Raw genomic sequence first — 27,781 nt, 5'->3', positions numbered from 1 at the left:
AGTTTACAAAAATAATGTTAAAATCCTCATCTGATTAATTTTTTTTTTAATATCTTAAATTTAAGGACTTTGTTGTTCCTCTTTGTTTAAATCGTGACGGCCACAGCAAATGGTGGAAGAAGCCAGAACACCATGAAGGCCCAAGTGGGTTTATGCTTGGGTTACTTTATTCACACATAAGGTAAAGTATGTCTGGAATACTCACAAAACTCGTAGAAGTACCTCGATATTTTGTTCTAACCAGAACTTTGGCTAACCCTTTAACACCGCACTGTTTACATTATTTTCACTTCTTCCACTGTCTATGAAGACTCTCATTCATCCAGGTTGGTTCCATTGTAGTAGTTTTAGGGGATGTCATCTGGACTTGGTTTTACTGTTTATGCGTTTAACATAATTCCAGAGGATTTTGAAGCAGCCTTAAACTTTTTTCCGCTCTATTATTCTCAACACTTTACGTTGGTGAAGTGTTAACGTTGGAGCCGTTGCTGGCGACAAAATACGATTTTCTACAATCGCAGCCCTTTTACTGTTTGTGAAATTAACATAATTCCAGTGGATTTTGAAAGCTGATAGGCAAACTTTAACCTTTTTAGACCCGGTGTCCACTTTAGTGAAAATCCCATTTTTTTTTTTTTTTACCACAGTAGTCAATTCTGCTTAACTAGGGCCGTGTGACTACGTGTGTGGAGGTTTAACTCCAATGCTAGCTCGGGTCTTACAAGGTCACGTTGCATATCAGCATGTGGAGTGAAAGGGTTAAAAAATCAGTGGTATGCGTGGATAAAAGCTAACAAAGAGGAGCTGTTTTTTGAGACATGTTAAAGAGTTTCAGTCGTCTTTTTGAGGGGAAAATGCACATCATAGGTTTGTCCAAACGTTCGTGAATACGTTTTATTTTTACGGTTTTATGATTGCCTTTGCACTTTTTAGTTTTATTTTTAGAATTTAGTGACAAACTAGAAAAGAGTTTGGCTTCTGAGGCATAGAGCCAGAAAAAAAAAATCTGTTTCCAAAAACAAATCACTTCACATGAATGTTTTCCACGGAGGCTGGCGGTGGTGTAACATTTAGCAGAGAGTGAGAAGTTCAAACAGAATCCTGTCTGTGTGGAGTTCTCCTGGTCAGTGTGTGGGTTCCTCCGGCTTCCTCTTACAGTCAAGAACCTGCTTCACAGGTTGAGTCGTCTTTCTAACCCTTAGACGTTTGATGGGGACCTGCAAACTGAAGCCCACCTTGCCCTGCAGCTGCTGGGATAAGCCCCGCCCCATGACCTGCACAGGACTAAGCAGGATCGTCTACCATTTATGCCACTTTTTTGTTCTTGCTTGCAAAATGTCAAACTTGAACGTCTAGACTTTTATGGAACAACAAATCTTTGACACGAGCTTGTTTGGACTAACTTTGTCGGAGTAGAAGAACAGAAACAGAACCTTTAACTTTTGATCGTATCCCTCTGACTATTGATGAGTCGTTTTCTAATTAAGCATTTAAAGTCATCAAAGAAAACTTTTAAAATATGGCCGTCCATGACCTTCTGATTACCGCTTTGAAAGACTTGCTGTCCAGTAAACCTGCTGATTATAATTTAAGCGCCTCATTGTGCGTCTGTTTTAACTGTGGGTTGCACAGCTGGCTCTCAATGGCCCCTACATACTTAATTTGAGGTAATCAACAACTTTGTGTGAACTTCTCTGATTGGCCGTGGCTTTATAAGACACCCCAGAAGGCTGGCTGTGAGGGCAGCTCCACCCGCTATGGCTGTAGGTTTGATTGGAGTTTGCCATGGTGCTTCCAAAGAGAGGAGGCATTGGTGATTTAGGTCAGAACCCAGTGGTAGGAGCTGGGCTGTCATTGACCACAGTTCAAGAAGACATATTTCTTAATTAGCCTCACTGTCTGCTCGCTTCGAGGTAATTAACTTGATCAGAAAAGACCTTGCCGAGAGTCGGAGCAGAGTCGGAAAAAAATGTCACTCCAGCGACTAACTACATTACAAATTCTGAATCATATGTTTATCCCAAGCTGTTTGCAATTAGTATGCAACAGAGGGGCAGCCTCGGTTTAAATCCTCACAGATGACTCTCAGGGAAGTGATCTGGGAAAGTGCTATCATCATTTATTTGGCTCAGGATTTAATTTTTTGTTTTCTAGCTCACAAAGCATTATATTATATTTTACACGACTCTCCTGGTTTGAGGCTAGTAGTTCCTTTTTGTGTTTATCCCGGCGTTTTGCTGTACATCCACTCCCAGGCTAAATTAAGAGAAACTGATGGATGAAGTTGTAAAGATGCAACAAAGAGGGTGAAGCACATAAAAAGCTTTATTGCCTCATTCTCCTTCTTTTGATGGATTCATTACCAAAGAGTAACCTCACAGACGACATCTTTCCTCGTACACTCAAAAAACTTTCACATTGAATTAACATAAAAAAAATTATGGAAAGGATTTCCACCTGATTAGAAAGCTTTACTTGAACAAAAATGAATCACATTGGTCCTACTTAATGTACCTAGGTTGGACAGACTTAAAGTATTTAGGTTCAACCTGATAAATTTAAGTTGATTCAATTAAAAACTACAGTTGGACCCAACTTTAACTTAATATTGTTGCTCACTGTAAAAAGAAAAAAGTTGATCAGATTTAAATGAATCACTTCAATTGGTAACACATAATTGAATTAAGTTTATTCAACTTAAATTTGTATGTCTACCCAACTCAATATAATATGTTGATCTAATGTGTTTTTTGTTATTGTTCATTTAATTCTGTTCATACAACTGAAATTGACACACTTTTCTAAAGTTCAACCAAAGAGCCTTGTAATTTCCATATCAAAGACATGAATTACCCAGCAATGGCTCACATTACAAGGCAGGAGCTCACGTCCCGTGAAGTCTGTCTTTAGTATTGGGACATTAACGATCTTCCGCACAAGGGGGTTGGTCATCATCCTCTCCCACACTCTAACTCATGGTACAGAAAAAAAATTAACATAAAGTTTAAATTACTAGTTAAAACAGAGTAAAACAGCGAGACAACAAAACCCAACGCGTCACAAAAACTGACACTTAAACCCCAATCTGCCCTGATAGGCAAAGGAAATGGTATCCCACAATTCCTTGGGATTACTAATGTAATCCAATGTAATGGTATCATGTCGGATCAACAGGATTGAAATTAGTAACAGTTAAATTGATTATTTTTATGATCAATCGACATGATTCATTCACTTATGATTTACAAACATAAAATGTTCTGTTTGAAATGAAAGGTTACATTTTCGTAAAGTTAATTGGCTGGTAATTTCCTTTATGTGAGTGAGATGGTCCTCTGTGACGTCCTGGGGTGGGTAACTATCGAAATCTCCTTGGGAGGGGGATTTTTAGACTTCTGCCTGGGTCTCTGGTCTAGAGAGTTCCATGTCATCAACAGCCACGAGACATTGTTTTCCTTTTCTCGCCGCAAGCACTACGTAGAAAAGCTGTTCTCTCCTGCTAACTTTTATTTATGGTCAAAGGTAAAATCTCCTTCCCCTGCGTGGATTTATGCAGCAAATTGTGAAGATTTACCCTCCTTCTATCTGCTCTAATCCTCGGTATGGATCTGCAGGGCTTAAAGTCCATCTTTTCCAATTGGCTAATGATCTATTTCAAGCAGTTGGGAAAAAAATCTGTCTCCGTTAGTTCTGCTGTTGAAAGTTTGAGAGATGGCGCTGAGGAGGGAACAAAATCAATAAGCCTATCAGAGAACGGCGACATGATGTATTCGAGCCAGGCAGCTGCTGTGGTGGGGGGGCTCAGCAGAGCCATGAGAAGATGGATATATGCTACTTAAAATATCACAGAACCGCACGGAGTGAAAACCAAACTCTATCTGTAGTCCTGGGAGACCACACATGAGCAACATATGGCTTTAGGTCTGAAAGTGATAGAAGCAACACCCCCCCTCCCCTGCAGAAAATCTAAGCCACTTAACTCTAGAATGACCCGAACAGTCTTTACACTTTCATGATTTGATTGATCATTTGAGAGACAAGACAATGCAGCTTTAAACTGCATTTCTGAGGATTTCTATTTCTATCTATCATTGTTAATCAGGAGCAGATGAAAACATGCTGTTTGAAAAACTGTATTTGATACATACGAAATATGCAGGGCGGGGGGCTCCCTGCTCAGCCCCCTTCTGATGTATCCACTTTCAGACATATAGATCCATGAACGTCTTTGTTTTCCCCGTCTGCGCTGGAATCTGGATCAGAACCGGACGTCTGGACTGCTCTGAAGATGCTCACTATTTATGTTGCAACAGCAAGGATGGGTTCAGAGAGTGAGGGGCTGTAAGCCAGTGGGAGAGAGTGTAAGCAGATGGATGATGGGAAGTAGGAGCAGGCATACTCCACCCCAACAGTCCCGGCCACAACTCAGAGGTGAATTTCTAATGAACTCCTGCCGCTCTGCAGAAACTATGTCCCAGGAAACGACACAGATTTTTGGATCTTGGCTAAAAACGGCATCACTATAATTAAAAGACCACTGGGAACGCTTTAAAATAAATCAGAACACAATGGGAGTGGGACTTCTCCAATGAAGAGGATCCAAGGAAAATAACTATATTTGATTTTCATCCAAGAATGGGCAAAACAAAAAGAAAACATTACATCCTATGGTGTCTGACATGCTGATGTTACATCCACTCCCAGGAAATTGGTAAACCAACAGAATAAAATTCAACGGATTATTAGGGATCCAGCTGTATCCTGATGCTGCTCTCAGATCTTCCTTTGTTGGATTCTTAACGTTCAGCTAATTTCTTTTTGTTGTTCTTTTAATCATTTATCTTACATTGTAATGGGATGCAGAGCAGGGTAGCAGTAAGCAGGAAAATACATCTAAGGCAGCTAATATTTTCGCTGAAAGTATCAATATTTAGTCCAATCTTAAGGTTATTGCACAAAAAGGTCAAATATATATTACGGTCTATAACAAGACTTGTGCTGTTTCCACTGTTATTGCCATCATCCTGAGGCAAATAGAAACACGGTTTAGAAGACTAGTTGTTCTGATGGAGAACGCAAAAGCAAAAGGCTAACAGGATGGCCAAGAAAAAGACAAATCTGACAGGAATGGAAAACAGAACAAAAACAAGACAGTTTTGGACAAGAAACAGCAGCACGATGAAGGAGATAGAAAATTACCAAAACAAGAAAATCAAACCAACCAGACTGCAGACACGTCTTGGACTCGAGTTTAAAGACTTGAAATGTCAATGAGACAGAAGCCAAACATGTTTTGGGGTCCATAAGCATTTAATAGGACTTGGACTTTAGTTCACAGCAATGATGGGTCTTTTACCCATTTTCAGTGTCAGGGAAACGAGTTCTGGAAGTTTGGTGTCACGAAGCGTGGAAGCAGTGAAGATGTTGGTGGACTTTCATATACTTGCATGTTTTCCTCTAGTTCTGACACCTCATCCGATAACTGGGCAATCATTTTCATGTTTTGGTGCAGCAGATTGCTGTGGCAGAATCTGACACATTCATTAATCACACTTGGACCCTCGTGGGAAAAGTGCTGCCCAAAAAACTTTGAGATTGTTAGTTGTTGCACAAAGTCCGATTTTCTGTTGCTGACATCTTTAAATTTGTGTTTTATAGCAGTTTTGTGGCTGCGGAAATTCCTTCTTAATGATGTGAGAAGAAGCCTGCGTGTGTTCTCCGGTTGTCATTGAGCAAGACACAGAAGTCCCCTGAGTTCAGGCATAATAAGCCTCTGAGCAGGAGAGCCAACAACAGTCGGAGCGTAAACTTTTTCTGACTCAGCTCTAATAGATGAATTTGTCCCCTGTTACCTGAACACACACAAAATGCCAAAACCATAATCCTCCATGAATGTACGTGCACTAAACTGCCAATTGCAATTATACTTGCAAGCGCTAATCTAAAAACGTGTTCTCTGTGGCAACTTGGTGTTTCCATTCTCCTCCGATCCAGGATTTAGAGGTGTTATGGGAGCCATAGCATTGTCTGAGCATGCATGGCTAAATGAAGAAATAGATTTTGTTAATGAAAAATGCAACAGATGGCGGCTGTAAACCTCAGTCCCCGCAGAGCACGAAGATTTCCTGCAGAATGACGGGGAGCGGATTAAGGTCATTTTTGCCTGGTTTTTCAATTTATAAATTCATGCTCAGAGGGAGCAGGGGAAAATGGAGAGCCTGGCATCCTGCCTTCACTCTTAGAAAATCCAAATGTCAATGAGCTGAAAATGTGCAAATATCATAATGAAATATATGTCCATGTGCAGTTCAGGAGTAACCCATTGGAGCCCAGAGAAAGTTGTTTATCAGCATAAAAACAAGACCTAATCAGCAGTTTGTCTCCTGTAGAGAGCCATTCATTCAGCTCATTCTTCATTTTTGTTTCCATCAAATTATTATATTTTGACCATATGGCTGAAAAAGACTCCATTCAGACAACTATCTTTTCTGTGGTGTCCTTGTTCTGCAGACTCACACCAGTGTTTCAATTTCATCATTTGAATAGCACAATTTCCTGAAGACAATGACCAATTTTCAGAGAACGGGTTGCATGTTCGTTCTCCCACTGCTAACTGAATAGAAGTTAGCTCTCTTCCATTTTTTCTCTGGATCCCTGTAAAGGCTCGTCTTTCCGCAGGGCCAACCCAGCGCAACATTAGCATGCTGGTGCACGGACGGGTCCAAACCTATGAAATGAATAAGGTTGTTTCTGCCTAAAGGTTACACTGGTTGGCAGCCGCAAAAACAGACAGTCGCCTCTTTCTCCTGATCCTGCAGCAACAAAACGAAGGTAATGATCAGAAAGTGACAGAATGAGGAGGAAACCAGCCAGTTTAGGAGGAGACCCCCCTCATAAATGCCTTCAGCCAACAGTTTTTTCATGAAGAAGCAAACTTCAGATTTAGATTTCTTTGTCAATTGCGCACAGCGTCGCAGATGCACCGTCACACAAAGTTATTTTGTTCCGGCCACAGACAGCAGAAGCAAAAGTAGGACGTGGGCAAGACAAAACTCCATTTAAATACAAACAACAAATAAAACTAGAAGGAGCTGAATTTCCAGAAGAAAATGCAGGGTTGGGTGCAATATTGCTGAATGGAAATGAAACTTAAAGGGTAATAATTGGGGGAAAAAATGTATAAAGAAATTATGAAAGTTGGACATAAATAAAGTGAAAACAGCACAATAACAAAAAAGATATGTTTGTGAAAAATGCCAGAGCCGGGTATCGAACCACCGAGCTTCTGCACCAAGGATTCCCCATGTGTTTCAATGGAGGCAGAAATCCTGGAATATCCTGGAATATCTGGAAAAGTTCAAGGATTTGAAGGACCGAAAGTCATTGCTGGAAAGAGCTGAAAGAGCTGAACATTTGAACAGTTGAATGGTTAAAATAGATTAAAAAATTGTAGAACGAGTTAAAGAGAAACAGGAATTCAATGGGTTGAAAAGTTTATAGCATTTAACCAATAAATAAATGCAGCTGTGCAAAGAGAGTTTCTGCAAAAGCAGACGAAGACAACGGTTAATGAACAAAAACGTCTTTTACAGGAGTTCAGAAGTCTGATGGCAGAAGGGTAGAATCAATAGAAATAACAATTCAGTCGGAATTCTGAAGTTCTCTTCAAACACATTTAGAAGTCCAAACATGAAAGTTCTGCAGCAGCAAACCTGCCTTGATGTCAATGACAGGTTTCATAAACGATTCTCAGACTGTGATTGTAATTGAGAAAGTCGTTAGTCTGAAATGCCTCATTGCATGCTGGGAATAGCAGAGCATGAACGGGGGGGGTAGTCTTGATGGCATCTTGAAAGGAAGGTTAAGAGATGAGGATTTTCCTGTGCAGGACAGGCGTGCAGAGCACATCTCTGAAGGAAAAAGTAGAGCAAAGTCTCTGCGTCCTTTTATTAGAGCAGAAATGTCTAGAAATTTAAGACCGCCGTATTTTTAGAAGCCCATCAACCTGGCCTTTATATAGCTCGATAAAATAGGCCTCTGTGTTTGGTTGGAGATTGAGCTCGACTTATCCCACCATCTGAGCTCCTTTCACGAGAACGCTCCCACAAAGAAGGTTTACGTCCCTGAATGTTCTCTTGCTGCAGAAGCAGAAAATGATTCTGGTTAGCAGGAAGGTGTGTGGAGTAAAAGAAAGACCTCTGCAAAAGCTTCCCATGCTGGAGGCCCACCTCTTCAGAGGAACACCAGATAATGAATAAATAAACCGATGAGCGGGCGTGTGACAGCCTGTGGGGCTCATTAAGACAAGGTGCCCGGTATCGCGCTGTGAGGAACACCGGGTGGCAGTCAGAACCCGTCCTCCATGTCCTACAAACTCACAGCTTCTTTTTCCAGCTGAAATGGGGGTCTGCTCATCTGGCAGAACTTCATCTGGAAAAATGTGGCTCCTTTTTTTATCTGCAGGTATAGCCAAGGACTTTAGTTGTCGCTGATTCTAAGAAATGAGCCAAAACCTTGAAACTCCTGAAACACGGCGGTGGAGTTTGTGATTGGAACTGCACAGATGCTCGCAGGCTGCATCTCTGTAAATCAGTGGGCAGTGAATTTGCCTGTTTCCCCGGCTTAACAATCCTTCAGTAAATGTTTTTTTTCCTGCTCATTAGACTGAATCGTTTTGGCTTTTTGCGCCGCAGAAACCATCTGCTGAAGCTCAAGGTGTGTGACCTTGGTTTAAACCTGCAGAAGCACAATCCCTTCAATGCAAACCAGCAATGTTGTGTTCTGGAGTTACTTGATATTCTGAGGAACACAGTATCGTGCCATCGCATGCCTTCCTGTTATCTTGTTAATTGCATTAAGCATTGCTGTTCAAAAATTCTGATTGAACAATTTAGAGATGTAAATGGACATTAAGTTGGAGAAGATCAAAGAGTCCACCTCACATTTACTTCAAAATTCAAAAGTGAAAAAAACACTTGAAAGGGGAGTTTTTAGTGTGACATTCAGCTCTGGAGGACGTGTGACATTTGCATATCTTGAACAATTCAATTTAAATATAGCATTTACATCATTCATTTGATTAACCTATGTATTTATTTGTCATTTAAGTATTTTATGGCTTATTTGTACATTTCCATCTTTTAATCTATATAGTCCCCTCTCAAACTATTAGCCACAGCGTTTCAGACCATTGTTCGCTGTGGCGACCCCTGATGGGAGAAGCCGAAAGTGGAAGAGTTTCAGACCATCTCATGTTTACATGTTGATTGTTGTTTTTAGTCTATTCTGTAGTCTATTCTAACCTATGTTTACTTGTCAAACACTGTTTATTCTATGCAAGTTGATGGAAGTTGCTCTACAAAAATAGAGATTGATTGATCAAATTCTAATCCGTAGAAGAGCTCTTTGTCTTTGCCGTAGTCCCAACTGTCCTTATGGTAGGATCAGGGCGGTTTGCAGGTGAAAAAGAGTCAAACCTGTCCAGGGCACATGGATGACCCTCACAAAATATCAAGGTCATAGGCCGCTCATTGAACACGTAGAGAGAAATGTTCGTACATGTTTCTACGGGCGTGCTGCGGGCGACAGGTACACTAAACAATGACACAACAAGGGTAAGAGAGGGGGGAAGTAGGCGAGACGCAGGCGTGTCGTAAGGATTTCAATTTTTTTCAACCCTCAAATGCTGTGAACTGCTCAAGAAGCCTGTTGGTGCTGTTCACGTGATAGGTAAGTGGTCATACAAGCCTGGAGGGAACTGTGAGACACACCTGTGCTCTCCTCTCTACAATCCTCCACGGACCGGACAACCCAAAGACCCTCAGAATTTTAAGGTCTATAGACATCTACAGATGTTTATGCTGCTCTTCAAAAAAAAAAAGGTCCTTGTCTGAACTTTGACCTCTATGGTAGATCAGAACAAATTTACCACCCTAGTGTTTTTGAATATCATCTAAATGTTTAAACCTTAAACGGTGACCTGGTGATTTTCAAAACCATGCTGGTTCATCTGAAACCAGCTTATGAAGGAAAATGTTCTGGAACAATCCTTATGGCTGCTATGAATCTTTGACCGTCACAGAGGTCACGGTTTTGAAAAAATGCAGTAATTCGACTCTAAATGACTTTCAAAAGTGATGCGACGTGTGCTTTGGAGCGCCGTGGCGTTCCGGAGTAGGACTGCATCGACATCAAACATGTCAAGCATCACTAAATCATGGATTTCAACACACTAACCCCCCTCCCCCCACCGCCATCGCCACCTTTTTCTTTTTCCTTCCGAGTGAAAGTCCGCAGATTCGCCCGCGAATCAACAGACTGCGGCAGTTTATCATGAATTATGGCTCTTATGCTTCAGCCAGTTTCAGATTAACTCCAGTCAACAGTCACAACTGCTGCCAGTGTTGACTTGATGAAGTGGCTTAGCTGTTACAGAAATCCCGCCAGTCAGGAATATTTGCACCATTTGAGTGAGCTTACACTGTTGTTGGACGGAGAAATGCTAGTTATACGAACCGATGCATTGCGGGAAAAACCTTTTCAGTTATTATTTCTGCAAAAACCTTTCTGCAGACAGAAGTCTGTGTTTACAGGTTAAAGGAAGCGGGGAAAAAAACTTCCGATGTGATGCTGCTGTCAATCAAATTCAGAAACCGTGGGATGAGGAGTCACTTCAGAGCATCGGGGGTGAATGGGGATGATGGAGAACAGGTAAACAGAGGGAAGCCATTCTTATCAAAAGATAAAAGAGGAAAAACTGCTTGAGCAGAACAAACAAATGAAGCTGTAAAAGCTGCAGATTAATCAAAGGGATTCACTCAAACATGCTTTCAACTCAAAGCTGCAAATTAGCCGTAGATCCATCAAATAAAACCAAATTTCTTCATTCCTTCTTCCTAAAATGTGCTGCCACATGCACTGCCTCCAGAACCACACCTGCTACTGATCAGCCCTAATAACCTGAGTGGTGATACATTATTTTTATTATAAGTTAAGGTAATCAAAGGAAGAAACAACAAACATGCTTTTTGCACTAATAGTCTATCGCCGGGGCTTTTAGGGATAAAACGCACGAGCCGGCGGTGATTTTTCCAGTTACTTCTTGATTGGTTGCATGGCTAATGCAGAGAGACAACACTTTTGCGGTAAAAATCAAGCAGCCCACCAAAGAGACTTCCCCTCCCTTTGCCCAGGGGTCACCTGTCCGATCCTCTGACAGGAGCATTTGATCAAAAGAGAAAAACACAAGTAAAATATTGTAATGTACAGGCTGCAGGGTGTGCAAGAGTAATGTGTGAGCTGATGTGGGCGGACAAGACATCATACACAGCACATGTTGTGTTAAATAAACCTCACAAGTCCGATGGAATATCATGTACTTTTTTGTGAAAGCAGTTCATGCATGCAGGAGTCTGGGTCAGCACTGGGCTGAGGGGGCTGAGGGGGGAGGGGACTCCGCCTCAGCTTTTCTTCTTCGTTAAAATACTAAAATAGTGATGTAGTGATAGTGTTTTCTACATATTTAACTATAACTTGGGATGGTACAATCAGTTGTTTTTGCCCATTCCAATTCAGAGTTGGCTGCAGTGGTTAGCGCTCTTGCCTCACAACCTACGGTTCAAGTCCCGGCTGGGGGACCTGAAAAACAACATCAATGGGGGACCTTTCTGTGTGGAGTGTGCATGTTCTCCCCGTGCATGCGTGGGTTCTCTCTGGGATCTCCGGCTTCCTCCCACCGTCCAAAAACATGCTTCATAGGTTGATTGGTAACTCTAAATTGTACCTAAGTGTGAGTGTGAGAGTGAATTGAGGACATTCTATCCTGCGACAGACTGGCGACCTGTCCAGGGTGTCCCTTGCCTTCGCCCACAAGTGGCTGGGATAGGCTCCAGCACCCTGTGACCCCGAAAGAATTCAGAGCTGTTTGATTTTGAGATTTGATACTATTGTAACACAATAATAAATGAACAAACGTCATTTGCAGGATTGACCCCATTTTTACTTCATTAACCTTCTTTTGTCATTTAACTCTTAAACAGAGCACTTATGTGAAGTATCTTGAACAATCAAGCAAAAACAGTGCAACTAATAACTAGACAAAAAGTGAACTACCACTTAGAGGAAAATAGTTAACGATTAACTAGTAAAAATAGGTTAGTCATATGAGAAAACAAGGGCTTTCATCCAATCAGTGATGCCCCTAATACCTTTTCCAGTTTCTTCTTTTGTTTCATTTTTTAATATTTCCTTTTGATTTCTGGTTTACAAAAAACGGAAAAAGTCAATGATTTGAGGATGACGTTTGTCCATTTCAACTAAAGGTTGTTTGGCATGAAGCGGTGTGGGATATGCTCCATACATGTAAGGGTTAATAGCGACAAAGTGTGCTTTTATTCAGAAATTAAAGCACGCCGTGGAAGAATTCACCTGGACCTCTTTGTTTCCGCGTTAATGTTGATGATGCACACTTGTAAGGCTGTTAACCCGCTCATACCATGGTCAAAAGAATTAAACATTCACTCAGTTTTTAGTACTTTATTCTGGTTATTTTTTCGGTTTTGATCGCTTTTTTCACCAAAAACGGGCTATATGTTAGTTACGTGGTGCAGCAGGTTGTCATGTTACCGTGACAACGCGGTGCTTGGCCGGCTGGGCTGGCACGGATCTTGGCTGCAGCGGCAAAGGAAAGCGAAATAAATGCTGGTTGTCACGATCAGTTCAGAGAGAAAGTTCACCTCTAACTGCATGTTTTTGTCCAGATGATGAAGATAAAGTTTGTCTTTAAAAAAAAGCCAGCGCAGTGATACAGAACATTTAGACTTTGTGACCGGAGATACTTTTTTAGAAGAATCAAGAATTTCATTGGACCATGGTACAACAAACCTTTATTAGTATGCAAACAATGAAGACACATTGAAGAAACTCTAACATCAAATGTCATCTGTTTTCTTTTTTCAATTATAATTATTTTCTTCTTTTTTTTAATTTTCTTTGTGATCTTTAAAATGTTTTAAAATATTGTCAGTAATTAAACTGAAAAGGCAAAATAGGAAAATGTAAGAATGCAACAGTGATGTTAATCCATGCACTGTTCCACTGTTACTAATGCAAAGGGACTACAGGAAGTTGGCGTAATGGCGTCAGTACTATCAGACTGATTTAGGTACACGTAGCTTCGTCAATGCAGTCATACACCATACCTACTGTAAAGCATGGGGGTGGAAACATCATGCTTTTGGGCTGTTTTTCAGCAAAGGAGGACTTTGCTGGCAAAGGAAAGAATGACTGGGGCCATACATGGTCAGATTTTGAATGAAAACCTCTTTCCATCAGCATTGAAGATGAAACATGGGTGGGTCTTTCAGCATGACAACCATCCCGAACACTGCCCGGTAACCAAGGAGGGGCTTCAGAAGACGCATTTCAAGGTCCTGGTGTGGCCTAGCCTGTCTCCAGGTCTCAACCATAAGAAAATCATTGGAGGGAGTTCAAAGTCTGTGTAACCCAGTGACAGCCCCAAAACATCACTGCTTTAGAGGAGATCTGCATGGAGGAATGGGCCAAAATACCAGCAACAGTTTGACTGCATTTTTGGCAATGCCGGCTGTCATTGCCAAAAAAAGAGCATAAAACAAAGTATTGAGTTAAACTTTGTTATTGACCAACTATTTCTTTAGCACCATCATTTAATCAGACAACGTCATTTTCTGGATTTTTTTCCTCATTTTGTCTTTCATAGTTGAAGTTTACTTATGATAAAAATTACAGGCCTCTCATCTTTTTGAGTGGGGACAATTTAAAAACTATTGGTGGCTGATTAAATTATTTTTTGCCCCACTGTATGTCCTCCATCATTAGAAACAGCTGAATGTAGTTTTTTTGTTTTTTTACATGATAGAGTTTAGATGTGATTGGGAGGGCAGCAGGGTCAAATGACATGTTTGACAGAAGTGTGATATTTAGAATCCATTCAACTACAACCACAAAGGAAACGGAGAGCAGCAGGAAAACACGGCTGCACGCCTCTGGGGGGTTCCTGCTTCCTGTGCATGACTCCTGCTCACCTTGGACACTGGGTCGGTGTCAGCTGTCAGTGTCAGGTTGGGAGTGGGAATGCTAATGGCCCCTTGCCACATTGCATCCGTGTCCCCCTCCTCGTTTCTGCCTTTTCCTTCTGTGTTTCACGGCAGCAGGACGCCGAGCTATTACCTCTCCTTTAGCAGTCAGAGCTCTGCATCTGACTCTGGTCGCCTGCAGTCTTATTCTCCACAAAAAAGACAGACAGGCTCCCTTTGAGAACTACAGATGAGACCCAACTCTGTCTGTCAGAAGCTGCCGTGCTCGATGTGCAGCCCCCCCCCCCCCCCCCCCTCTCTCTCTCTGTCTGCAAAAATCTTTAAACCAGTTTCTTAACCTCAGAAGTGAACAGTTGATGGTGTGCTTGAATGTAAAAGAAGCCCCTTTCATGCACCTGCAGGAAAGCATGCATGTCTACCATGCAGTTTCACGTGCATCAGTAATTATTCATGACTGCGAAAGCAAGCATGAAAGCTATCAATTAAAGCTCAAACCAATTAAAACATTAGCAACAGATGGTGAGAAGCTACAGAGAAACCAAATTATGAGAAATTCATTTGTTTGTATACATGCATAATGTATGAAAAAGCATGAGGGAAAACTCAATACTGTGTGCTTTTGAAATAAAAGAAAAGCCAAAGCAAGAACGGGTCAAATGTAACCAAAAGTGGTGCACATGTTTCTCTTCACGATGGATTTGGTTGCCTTTGGCTTATTGGAAACCCATAAAATCATCTGACCACTCACGTTTCATCGTCCAGTGAGATTCCTTTTAGAGCAATCTTCACACGATCCCAGATCTGAGAGATGACTTCATCCAGGGCAGCTTCATTAATAATGGAATGATGGCTAAAAGTATCAGAGAAGGTCTGTTTTACTTCTCCTCCCTTGTAAAACAAACCAGAGATCAAACACAAGATAGCATGGAATGATTGTGAAAAAAAGTCTTTTTTTTTATTTATTTGCTCATTTCGTCTTTTTTTGTAGAAAATATTTAAACAAACTTTACTTTGAAAAGCTTCTTTAGATAATAACAGGTTTAAGACATCATCTTTGAACGAAACACAACCTCTGCACTACTTGATGTTTTTAACATATTCTTGTAGCATTTTTCTGATGATTGAAGACATAAAAAAAGGATAATAGCGTTTCTGAGAGGACCACTGAGCAACACCTCTTTTTCTCTTCTTCCTCCTGGACTTCTCTGTCTCTGGTTCAGGACTGGTTTGATATAAAAAAAATGTCACATTTGCAGCTTGTGTTCAGTATGAGACTCCAGTCTCTCCTTGTGATGCTTCTCCATCATTCTGAATAGATTTCCTGGACGATAGTCTCCAGGCTGCGGTTACCTTTTCTTAATTTGTTCATGTTTGGATATAGAACTCTGTGAACGTACAGTTGTTCAACGCTGACCTTTAGTGGTTTGCTGTCTTCTGGACAGTCAGCAGTCTTCTCCAGAATGAGATTTAAAGGCTGAGAGAAGCTTGTGTGCAGTGTGTGATCAGTGGTGAGTTTCAAACGTTTGATTCCTTTTGATGATGACTTTTAAAATCTCTATTGGCCGAAACAATCAAAGCTACATGGCAAGGCAAGTTTCTTTATTTTATTATTGAAATAAAGCGGTGAAAGATATCAGTGTGTAATGATTTTACCTTTCAGAATTGACTCACTAAAACATTTATTTTCATCATAATGTTAGTATTGTTTTTAGAGACTATTGTAGAGGCTTAACAATAAACTTGATGCTCAATGACACTTCAAATGGAGCCAAAAAAAATGAAAGCAATTACTTAAAGTTTTGGTTGTGTTACAGCTTTTATCATTTTATCAGAATGCTACATTGTGTTATGCGTCTCTTTGCTCCTTTTTAATAAATATTCAAATTGATTTTGAAACTGTTGTTACTATATTTTTACAAAAAGTAATCATTAAACATTGAAAAGGAAGAATTGGCTTCATGCCGTTCTTCCTTTGCTTTTGTGGTGAGGGTGAGGTGAGGATGAAATATTGGTTTTCTTTTAGGTATGGTGGTTTAGAATTTGAAAAACTATTTTCTTTGTCTCCTGTCACATTTTATTTCCTTTAAGCAGAATTTAAAAGCCCCAGAAGCCTTAAAGTCATAAGAACTTTAAAGAAAACACTAAAGAAGCATCTGGATTGACATCTCCAGAACTGAAATCTCTGTTCAAAATGAAAGAAAACATGTCTTGCATTTGAAAAACAAAACAGTTGAGATGATGAAATTGAGCCGCTGGAGTTCTGCATGATTTGCATCAAAAGCATGAAAAATCAAGAACATTGGGCTTTTTGTTTTCACTGCAGATGTGTCTCCTCATGGTAGGCAAATCTTGTGAATCCATAATGGCATTAAAATGAGGTAATTGCTGTATTATTGTAAGCAAACATCCAGCCTGAAACTGAAAGCTGTTGATTCAATCAAACGTGGGCTTCCTGCTGAGAAGGCGGCTTTTCTGTGGCGTTTGACTGATAAGCGTCTGTTTCATTCTGGAGGGTAATGACTCACGTAAACACACGTGGATCTGACCGAAATAAGACCCTGACTGTCGGAGTTCCTTCAGGCTTCCATCGCTGCAGCAACATTCAGATGAACTTCAGAGGACGATTATCACAAATGACATTTTGTGAAGATTTGAAGCCTTTCATTAAAATCTGGAGGGACATGTTTGCAAGCAATCACTCTGAGGAATGTCACTGAACTCTAATATGACAACAGCAGCAGCAGCAGCTCCTTGTTTTTCTCTTTCTCTCTCCCCACCAGTGCAATAAATCAGAAAGCAATCACATTAGCATGCTTGGGATTAAATAAATTGGACAGTTTTTGTGGCTGGCGTGGCTTTTTCAGACCCTTTCCTGCTGCCTGTCTGAGCGCTAAAGCTCACGGAGACGATAGCATTGGGATAATTAGTTGAGAAGATGAGCAGTGGCTGTTTGAGTCTGTGGCAGATATCCAGAACCGGCCCCCTCGTGCTGCTCCAGCCACCGCGTATTAAAGCAAACGTCTGTTTAATCACAGAGCAGCGCATACCCTCCATGCCTTATTAGACTATAAATGTGCTGAATGAAGGCCTGCTGCCTAATTAGGGAAGACTTGAGTTCACTCACTGTTTTCTCTCACCTTCCCTTCTCTCTCTGAACAGTGGGGGGGGCAGAGCTGAATCCTTCCAGTCTTTAGAAGTAGGCGTTGAGGGGATTGCACCCCCAGCAAATCTCATTCCAGCCATTTCAACTATTTTCCAACTGAGGAATGCAGGTGGCCTTGGTGTGGGTGCCAGTGGGGGGGGGGTTTGGTCATGCAGAGAGGAGTCCTCAGCCTCAGCAGATGGACCATTGCTGGTGGGAGTGTAATATCCGAGCTTAAAGAACCGACTTGAGAGGCTTCTGAAAGGGGTCAGGACGCATCATCAGCCCACACAAGGCTTTTGGAATAGATGATGGGGGGGGGGCAGCACACGAGTGCATCGGTTAATAGCCTCAGCAATTGAAGATAATAGGTGCAGTCTGCCAGCCGGAGAAGCGGAGATCCAGTCCAGGTCCCGCTGGTGGCGTTAGGAGTGAAGGACGGCTCCGGAGATCCTGCTGGGAAACGGGCACTTTCACCTCACCAGTCATTTCAAAATATGAACCTCCTGGTTGAACGAAAAGGCTGATAATTACAAACAATCAGTAATTACTAGTGAGTTAGTCCAGACACCTCTGCGGCTGCAGGGGTCAAACGCGAACGGGTGGTCTGAAAAACACCCAGGGGCCCGGTTCCTGCTTCCATCCCAGCAAGAACGCTGAGGCAGGGGGGAGTTTCCACGCGGCACGCAGGGTTCCCTCCAGATCGGTGTTCTTATTATCTTCTGCAGATAAGGGCTTCTCTGAATGCACGACATGCGCAGGAGGAAGGCAGAGGAGATGAAAACTAAGCTCAGAGAGGAAGAGAATTATGGGAAATAATAGGTATAGGTGGCTGAATGCATTACTCTCTGCAGCTGTAGTAAAAAAAAGGGACTGTATTTTCGGTTGGGAGCTGCACATTAGTTGCTGCTGTTTAGATCCAGTTGTGCCAGGAGCCTATGGGGAGGTGTGCTGTGTGACCGCACACCCCCATGTCCGTGTCCCCGACCTCCCGGGAAGCGCAGACATCCCACCATGATGGTAATGAGATGAGACTGCTGCTGCTGAGGCGGAGGCCATAATTACGCAACCATATATACCTGCTCAAAGACATCCAGCAGCTTCACATGCCAGCACTGCGCTCCATTATTCTCAGACTTCAGCTGTTCACGCTGCGGCATGGAGCGGAGGAGAAAGCCAATGTTACACCCCCATCCCCGTCACCGTTCTAAAGGTGTGGGGGGAATCTGACCCACATTTGAGCACAAGGCTTTAGAAACATGTTTGCACATTTTTGTCCCTAAATCAGTGTTTTTCAACCTTTTTTGAGCCAAGGCACACTTTATCCTTGACAAACATCCTGCGGCCCACCAGCATCCAAAAATTAAAAAAGGACAAACTCTATAGTCTGTATTGATGTTCAGTCCCTCCGCAATGTTTTTTCTAAAAGATGTAATAAAAGTTAAGTTAGTTTCCTGTAATAATTTTCAACTAAATTATTTGAGATTTTACCCTGGTGGTTGTTTTTCCCTTTGGTTTATTCACATGTAATTTCATGTAACCTCACAAAAAACAAATATATTCTAAATTGTGATTTATTTATTTATTTTTTCTGTAATTTTGAACAATTATATGATCACAATATGTTTGATAAAATGTACACAATAAAACTAACATTATATTTATGTTTTCTGCAGCTACACTAAAAGTGAAAATGTTGAAGTTTTATTGGTTTTTCTTTTGTCTTAATCAAAGATGAAGTCTTTGAAAACTTTAACAAAATCTTTTTATTTCTTTTGAGATGATTAAATTGTGCCAATTTAGTTTAATTGTGTGTGTTGGCCACTTCACCTTCTTCCTGTTTCTTAAATGTTGTTCTTACTTCTTCTTTAGTTTAACATCTAAAATAATCCAGACGTTCCTAGAAAAGTGTTTCAGTTAGAAAGATGACTTGGACCAAACTCTGGGATGTTTGGATGTTAAGAAACACAAACCTGGAAGGAGACCTAAACTGTTGACCTCTGATTTCATCAAGAAGATTGAAAAACTGGTTAATGTGTGTTTGTTGAGGTTTCAAGACGTTTAACAGGGAAGACTAGTATGAAAACTGCTGCAAATAGCAGACAGACTCTCTTCTCTGAGCTTCATGGTTTTGTTCACTTGTTCCACGGTCTGACACCAGATTCTGTGGAAAGCTACACCGCTAAAGACGAGCTTTAGCTGGTATTTTTGTTGGAACTGAGAGACTTTATGAGCAGAATCAGAACAAGGAAGTGAAAACTTTAACCACTTCTGATTGGTCAGACTGATGACATGTGATTAAGCCTCCAAGAATGATTGGTGGAGACAGTTAAAGGGGCGGGACTTTTCTGAAAACAGCTAAATCGCGGTACGGTTATTCTTATCAAAGTGTCTTTAATAGAATCAAATTAACAGAAAGAAAAAAGTATTTTATGATCTTTCATATTCCTAACTTCTCAGTGTTTTATCAGGACCTGTTTGGATGAACAAAGAGCTGAGATCCTGGAGATGGGAAATGTTTTTACATCAGTGAAAATGGGTCATTTCCCACGGCACACCTGACCATCTCCTGCAGCACACCGGTTGAACTAAATCAACTCTCAATGACCACTGAGGAGTAAAGCAGACATCAACACTGCTTCACGCACCCAGCACACGTTTTTCTTTTTGCCCTCTGTGTTGTTTTTCTTGCTTATTTTTAATAACAAATCAAATTAAAAAATGTAAAATTGTCCTGAATTAGCATAGGTTTGTAGAAAATCCTTCTTTCCTTATTCATTAAAGACTCCCTCAAATAAAAACAGTGTTTTTGTATGAAGTGATATTTATGCCACCACAGTGCAAACAAAACTTTCTTAGTAGCAGATGAAAACATTAAATATTTACTTTAAAAATCCTTTTTTTTCTTTTTTACCGAACATCTAATTGATCAATGTTCAACCCTGATTGCATGGTCCTTGGCAGTAATGTTCATGTTCATTGCTTTTAATAGTAATTTTAATAACATTAGCCGTTAGCGTTTGCCTTCACAGTCAGGATCTTGTATAGTGTGCTCCTGTAAACGGATCAAAGAACCCAGAAGTTTCTCTTTGCTCACATTTTTTAGCAGATTTTTGAAACACCCATTGAATAAATCTGCACTAAAAACAGTTGTTCTGTGGCGGTAGGTCCGATGGATCCGCCATCCTGGACTGCGGTTTCAGCATCGCCATCACTTTGTCTGATGGAATGACGGTTTGGTGCAGTAATAGATGGACCTGCATGTTGCTTCAAACCTCACGAAGGTCATTCTAGTTGGGTGATGCAGCAGCAACAGCGCCTCCGCCCCACTGGTGACTTTCAACCTGCATGCCAGCTCAGCACAGAAGACAAGGTCGAAGTGACGTTTATGACAAAAACGTGCCCAACTGGCCAAGCGTTGAGTTCGCTCTAATGGTGCTCCATCAAGCTGGAACACACACTGCAGTGTTTCAGGAGTCGAGACCCTTTAATCCATCCATTCACTCACTCCCTCATCTGGCAGTGAGAAGACACGCACCACTTAAGGTCACCTCCATTTTAACCAACAGGTTTGTCGATGAATTTGCTGTTTTTTAGCCGACCAGTCTTTTCAACAAGAATACTTATTTATTCGTATTTGTTTTATAATAACGGCCTTTTGGTTTAGCAAACACACCCCACGGTGGCATGTAAACCAAAATGATCCCATCTAAGCTCAGAACCGGAGGAAGTCTGCCGTGTAAGCATGCTGTTCTGTGTGGGACATGTGGGATCTGCAGGATTTACTTTGAATATTTTAGCATACAAATGACATATTTGCAGTAAAACTGTGCATCACTGTATTTTTTTTAAACCATTTAATATCTGTTTCCATCCACTGACAGCGTTACGTTTCCGATCTGTGATTTAAAGCCTGTATTTAGACGTTCCTTTGCAATCTGGTCCTAAATTCAGAGCCTCAGAGGTCCATGCAGAAAAACCAAAGTTCTGTTAGAACTTAAAGAGTCCTACAGTCTGATTACTAAGAACTGCAAAGGTGGTGATTGTTGTTTTTGTGTTGCACATCAGTGATCTTGACGTGCTAAAACACTGTTGTCCATTTGTAAAGAGACCATTCACACCGGATGTTATCTCACAGTTCTGCACAAAGAACGCAAAATGATCATTTCAACAAGCAGGATTTTTCATGGAGTTTATGCCGAATATTTCTGGTGGTGTAGATCAGGAGTTAAAAAACGTTTCGTTTTATGTGGTGATCGTAAAATTGAGTAGGAGCAATTAAAAATTAAAGCCGCAGGAAGTGTTTTATGGCCCATAGGCGCGACCCCCCAGCCCTCACTGCCCCCTTTTAACCCGCCCTCACTGGCTGAGCGGCTACTACACGCCCCTGAATCCCCTCTTATGCCAGCCTGGTCGGAGCAGCAGTGACGACTTCATAAAAAAAAGTCTTATGAGAAAAATGGTGCCTTTATGTTGGTTTTATTTAACCTTTTTCTTTCTAGGCGTAACAAACAGGTCTATGTGCTTTTTAGAAGAGTCAACAAAAGTCAACTGAGGTATTAACCACGCCCACATTCCTAATATATTCATTTCGTAGGTCATATCGTTTCATTCCAGCCAAAAATTACATTTGATAGATATTCCAGTGAAATGTGTGAGCAACAGGGGAACGCCACTTCTGCAGGCTCGAAACGCCAACAGCAGGCTGCCCAGTGTGGCAGTGGTTTGCACTCTTGATTCACAGCGACACGGCCCTGGTTCGAATCCCGGCTGGGACCTGTGTGAGGTGTGCATGTTCTCCCCTGTGCTTGCATGGGGTTTATCCCGGTACTCTGGCTTCCTCCCACAGTCTAACAATACACTTCATTGATTCATTGGTTGCTCTAAGGTGTGAGTGATTGTGGCAGGCATCAGACTGGCAACCTGTGCACCCCTCTTTCACCCAACAGTAACCCGGACATTCTCTGGAAACCCTGTGACCCTGAAACGGATACTTGATGGTTATGGATGCATTAAGATGGCGGCCTCTTCCCGTGATCAAAGGTCAACAAAATTTAGCGGTGGTTGTACACTTAACCTGGCAGCGTGTTAGTCAAATTTCAATTCAATAGAATTTTATTTGTGTAGCCCAAATGCACAACAACAGTCGTCTCAGTGGGCTTCGTACCGGTCATTGTAAGGTAAACATACAATCAAAGAGGATCAGAAATGCATAGAATTCAATAGGATAGTACTAAACTTTAACTAAACAGACCAAACTTAACTGGCATTGCTGCCATTAGACCCTTTCATGAAGATCACTTGAACAAAAGTTTTTTGTGGTTTGAACAAAATGTGTGTGGAAACCATAGATCTGATCTAATCTAATCTACTATACTCTAGTCTGGTCTATCCTTCTTATATGTAACTATATGTAACATAGCACACTGCTGTGGCCATCCCATAATAATATCAAAACTTCTTCTGGATATCCCCGCCAGGTGGATTTGGGTGTCATTAGTGGATTTTGTCTTCTTCTTTTTTTTTTGAGCAGCTTTAGGACTTTAGCCCAATTTGGCAGTTTCTCCTACTGGGATGTCTTGTTTTTTTAAATTTTTTTATTCATTTATATTTACTATGCCCAACAATTCAGTTTCATGGGTTACTAGGTTTGGGCAAATGTTGGTGATTTTTGCAGCGGGGGAGTAATCTTCGCTCAAACGTCCAGGAAGAAAGAAGAATAGCAGAAACAATCTGGTCTTTCAGGCCAGGACGGGTTCGGAGCAGGTCAGCCGGACGGCTGTAGTCTGGTTGTCGGGGTCGTTCGCACTCGCGTCACGCCAGCGGTCGTGTCGAGGTCGGGTCGAGGCGCTTGTGTCCTCCAGAGCCTGTGTGCCCCCCCTCACATAACTGCTCCCTCTTGTGCAGTGTGCAGCCACGGCGTGTAATTATCTTCTGCCGGCATAATCAGCGGAGCCCAAAGGTGATGGATGGGGAGGAAACACATTGCAATAAACTAAGCATGCAGTCGTCAGAGAAGAACTCCACGTTTGTCTTCAGTCTGACTCATTTCACATCCAAACATGGAGCAATTAGGTGCTTCATGAGGGTTGTAATTGTGGAACATATTAGGGTGTGAAAATAAACCAAAAGATTGTTGGCAGAGAACCCCCCCCCCCCCCTCCCCCTTCAATAAATGCTAATTGCAGATCTTTGTCTGAATTCTGAAGGAATAAAAGTAGACTTTGTTCTGCTGCTTCAAGGTAAAACCTCCTTTGTCCAAGCAGTCTCCGCTTGCAAAAAAAAAAAAAAACAACTAATAGATGCATTTTGCATTGAAGGCGTTCTGGGGGGACGGCAGGGGGGGGCGGAGGTTGGAGGTTTGTTCAAGGACACATGGACTGTTTGCAGAGAGGCTTGTCTGCTGGCATGATGAAAGCCACGACCTTTGAGTCTCAGGACGGCTTCCGATACCAACTTCTAAAAGTCATAAATGACAAAGCCAGGTGGGGGGGGGGGGGGTGTCAGGGCAGCCACACAGGACCACTATGGGAACGCTTTTGTTTTGGAAACCTTGCATCTAAAGTGCGTGTTAGACAGTAAGCTTTTTGACATGGTTCCACTGGATTTCCATAGTTTGTGAATTGCACATTAAAAGGAAACATTAATGAAGTTTTATGAATCACTAATTTCCCTTAGTTTTTCGGACGAGGGCCTGATTTTATTCTTATTTGTGTTTGAATACACCTAAAACTAAGTTGAACTTTCCAAATAAAACTACAGCATTTCCAGAATGATTAGTTTCAAAGCCGACAACAGCCGTTCTGTCTTTAAATCTGTGTTTTGAAAAAAAGACAAAGTCTGAAGCATTTAAAAAAAAAACACAAAAATAAGTTGGAAGGCTCTCTTCTCGTTGATAGCCGCAATCTTTACGATTCCTACGGCAAACGAATGAATAGGGTTCTATAGATGTGGTTGAGGAAATAAAGTGCTGTTTATTTCTAACCTCGCTAAATGTAGCGGAACCTTTTAAAACGGTTCAAGTGTCTGAGTGGTGCTCCGAAAAAGAAAAAAAAAACTCTCCAAAAACATTTGATGAAGCACCATGACAGTGAAAGGGAGCGCTTGAATGTGCCTAAGATGCTTATTTCCTTCGTTCTGACCGTCTGCACTGCAGCGCTGCATCTCTGTCTCCACACAGGCGGAATGGAAGTAAACGGGGAAGTCACCGCTCATCGCCACCATGACGGTCTCTTTTTCAGAGCGTTGTACACGTCACTCGGATGAAGCAGAACCTTTTGCTGTGGACTACAGCAGAACATTTGCTCACTTTGCCTTCAGCATTTTGAAGCTCCATGGAGAGACACGAAGAACCTACTGTGTGTTCTTATACGGTGCTGGCAGCAACGTGGCACAGGAGTGTCTCATTGAGCTCGTGACAGATCAGGTAGAACATTCAACACGAGGGGTTCCTTGCGATAGCTTTGTGTCGTTTGGCGCGGTGTAGAGACTTTGTGTGCTGGCGACTAGCGGTCGGGGGTTTAAGTGAAAAAAACAAAAGCAAGATGCTGAACTACGTGTTTGATTATAAATAATTAATTAAATATGGGATTGGCACCATTTGAAATTGGTATTACTCAGTGAAGTATCACCATATTTCACTGAATCAATTATGTTTTTTCCAACACCCCTATGAATCACTTCATCATGTTGGTGGTGGCTATGAGCTGGTAAAACAGTAGAAGAAGAGGAAGCCCATCCCTGCTTGTCCAGTGTGAACTCGCGGCCAGGAATGTGCGTTTAAAGCGTTCTTGGACTCACGTCACATGTAAACGTCGGAGGAAGACTCGGGCTGTTGTCTGGGTGTCGTGGCTAAAAAAAAAGTCTCCTCAGCGACGAGCTGATCTGTGCTGCTGCTTTCTTCTTTCCCCTGACAGCATGTCAGAACTAATCCAGCGCTAACGCTGCATGTGCAGACATCCCGGACGTCCAACTGCTTTTCAGATTGGAACAGAAGAAGACATCAAAGTCGACCACTCCTTTATCACAAGTTTGTTTGGCTGCTGTAGAGAGGGATTTTACCTCCTTTCCTTGCGTTTTCCTGCACACCCTGTGTCCTCTGGTGTTTCTGCACATCTACATCTCAGGCTGCATGGCTATAGGTGGCTCACATTCAGATCTGCTGACTCCACAAAGAGTGAGAAAGGGGGGGTGTAACTGCAGGAGTGAAGTCCTGAAGTTGCTGAATATGGAAATATAGGAGCAAAGTAGGAGTATTTAAATATTTATCTGAGTACAGCGAGTTGAGTAAATGTACTTAGTTGAGCTGCACAGCTGCTTGTAGGCCCCTATGGTCTCTTAAGGAAATCATTTCTGCAGCACAGCTAAAGTTAATTGTTAATGCATTCCCTGTGGTGATGGCCACCCTCACGGCTGCATCTCATTTTCATTTTTATAAGATCACGTTTTGTTTAAGAAAGGATTCGGCTCAAAGTGAAACTAAAACTGCAATAAGACAAAATCAAAGATTAACTTGAGATCTGCTGCACGTCAGCTCATGTGAGCCAACATGAAGTCTGCCTGATGTTTGTGGCTTTAATTAAATGTTGAACAGGTTCTGGTCCTGAAGAGGCTCTTCTGTAGAGCAGATGATGTGACTGAGCGCTGGAAGAGGCTCGTCAGCACGTCAAACAGAGCCCAGGGACTCGCACCTCCTGACTCCTGAAGCATCAACGAGCTTGTTGCCCGAGAAGAGTCTGAAAAACAAATCAACAAGCCTCCAAATGACTCTTTTCAATGTCAGGCAGTTATTTTTGCAGGAACAGTGAATGGTAATAATGGAAAGCAGTATGTTTATTATTTGGCAACATTTCAATGGTTTCTTAAGCTTTACTTGATTTTATTCCATTTTACTGACTGACACCAGTCTGACAACATTGAAACTTTTCATATCTAATATTTTTAGGCCTTTTATCCCATATTATGCTGCTGATCTGGAGTCAAAGTAATTCCTCTGTTTTTTCATCCATGCAGTTTATTGGTGTCATGTACCAAACATTCATGCGCTGCAATCATGGGAGTGATCCTGTACTTGGCTGTGGACCCCCCTCTGGCTCGTCTCGCGTCCCCAGCCGTCCCCCAGATTCATCTGATTAAAGCCCACCTGCTGGACTATTTAAACATGTGGTTGTAGAGTCAGATAAGCGAATTCTTCTCTAAGAGTTCTGGTACATCGCCTTCCCGTCGTGGGGGAGGATCCCTCCTTCATGTGGACACCCCTGAGGTTTCTTCTTTTTTTTCCTGGAATCTGTTTTAGGAGGGGCCAATGTTAAAAACACAATTTTCATCGGAGTGGGTCACTAATGCAGTTTTAGGTGCAGGTTGTCTCCCCCAGATGCAGACGTGTCTGCTTGCTTTGACAAAGCTGGACTTTGTCCATCTTCTTCCAGGAGTGTTCATTCTTCTCTCTGATTGGCTCCTGAAGACAGATAAAAGCAGATCATCTGATCTTCGTCTAGAGAGCTTTAAAAGGTTCAAATCCAAATATTTTATCATGAGTTTGATGGGGGGGGTTAAACGACTGTGACTTCAACTCACTGCTGTTCAGGTGGGGGGAATTTCTTCCATCAAGGAGAAGCAACTGGACCTCCTACATGTAGGTACAGAACACTTTCAGGCGAGGAGAGTGTGGGGGGGGCTGAGTTTGTTGACAATACCTTCTGCAAACAAGACTTCATTTGTACTCATAGAGTAGTGGGAGGATGGGGGGGGGGGGGGGGTGATTCAGCCAAAATAAAATCAGACATTACAATGAGAGGAGGACAAAAAGAAATGAGGGGCGCGGTTACTCTGATGCAGTTTGGCCCCCGCCTCATTAGCGCCTGATGTTCACCTCCCTCTGAATTATACATCCCCCTCTAACTTGAGAGCATTTAATGTTGAATCAGCTGTAGCTCTGAAAAGAGAGAAAGAGAACTCACACACACACACACCCATCCATTCCTTATCAGACTCAGGGAGGTGGAATAAGCGTGGTTTTCCTGCACTTGGAGGGGGGGGGGGGGGGGGTTAGAGGGCCTTTCCCAAAAGAAATCTGCTATTGATTGTTAAGACCTGAAATGTCTCAAATGTATCTGTAGAGCTTCAAGTACAGTTGAAACCAGGAGTTTACATTGTCCTCATGTGGTGTATGTAATAAAAACGTAGTCTCATTATTCTGACATTTAGCAAATAGAAATCATTGTGTCAATTGTAGTTGACCTAAAACAGCAAAAGTTTACTTCTATTTAATAACTGACGGTGAAAGAGAAAAAAAAAATTATGTGGTGAATGTAAACGTCTGGTTTCAACTGTACAGTATAGAGACACATGGTGTGTAATCCCATAATAATTCATCTCATGGCAGGAATCTGCCAGTCCATAATCTCACAATCAAGACGCTGGAAAAGGCTTTTTACACTTTGGGACTAAATTTCAACTTAATTCAATTTATTCTAATCCTTCTTAAAGCTAATTTTTCCAGTTTTTACACAACCACTGTTCACATTCATATCTGTTCATTCCTTCATGGTTCTTCCTCTACTGA

General features: G+C 41.8%; 1 long non-coding RNA gene across 1 annotated transcript in view; it reads left to right on the top strand.

Moving 5' to 3' along the window:
- Window positions 1–27,781, top strand: part of LOC144988310 (uncharacterized) — a 122,476-nt gene that overhangs the window by 70,122 nt on the left and 24,573 nt on the right. The window lies entirely within an intron of this gene.

Source organism: Oryzias latipes, chromosome 20 (genome assembly GCF_053564925.1).
Source record: "Oryzias latipes strain Hd-rR chromosome 20, Olatipes_Hd-rR_3.1".
Taxonomy (NCBI): domain Eukaryota; kingdom Metazoa; phylum Chordata; class Actinopteri; order Beloniformes; family Adrianichthyidae; genus Oryzias; species Oryzias latipes.
Note: the sequence above shows the minus strand (reverse complement) of the source record. Positions and strands in the feature narration are given on the sequence as shown.